General features: G+C 65.0%; 1 protein-coding gene across 1 annotated transcript in view; it reads right to left on the reverse strand.

Moving 5' to 3' along the window:
• LOC102768865 (charged multivesicular body protein 1a) overlaps positions 1–631 on the reverse strand; it is a 39,416-nt gene that overhangs the window by 5,390 nt on the left and 33,395 nt on the right. The gene's annotated exons all lie outside the window — the stretch shown is intronic.

A 631-nucleotide genomic window follows, 5' to 3' on the forward strand; every position in this document is an offset into this window, starting at 1 on the left:
CAGGGTGACGTCCCCCGCCATCGGAGAGCAGAGCCCAGGGGCCCAGGGGCTGCGCCATCCGCACCGAGGAGCCCAGGAGACCGGGTGTGTTCTTGGCGAACCCGCTTGGCAGCGGACTTGCTCCTGACGCACCGAAGGCCAAGGGCCAGCGGACGCCAGTAGGTCTTAAAGCTATGACGGCGGTTCAACTGCTCCTTGGGGAGGAACCTCAGAGGGTTCACCACACCAGCTCAGGGTGAGGACGCCCTCAAACCAGAACCGGCAGACCTGTGGCTCTAGGAACCGCAGGGAACCTGACCCGGCGCCCTGGGCCTAGAGCAGGAGAGCAGGGTGGCCGGGTGCCCAGCGCTGCCCGTGCCCCCCTCCCTCCCCCCCGCCCCCCCATCTAGCTCATCCAGACTCTGAGAGACCAGAACTTTGTGAAGGCGAAACCTCACCCCGAAGAAAGGGCTACGGGCATCACCACCTCCCTTGGGAACCGCCTGGAGGAGGGAGTGTGTGTTGGGGGGGCGGGGGGCTCCTCTTCTGAGGCCATTTGTACCCAATTCCTTCACACAGAGACGACATGATTGCTGGCTCTCGCATGTCACAGAGGGGCCAGCTCTGAGCATCCAGCAGAGGTGGCAGCCCC

The sequence above is a fragment of the Myotis davidii genome, unplaced genomic scaffold, assembly GCF_000327345.1.
Source record: "Myotis davidii unplaced genomic scaffold, ASM32734v1 scaffold1453, whole genome shotgun sequence".
NCBI classification, from domain to species: Eukaryota; Metazoa; Chordata; class Mammalia; order Chiroptera; family Vespertilionidae; genus Myotis; species Myotis davidii.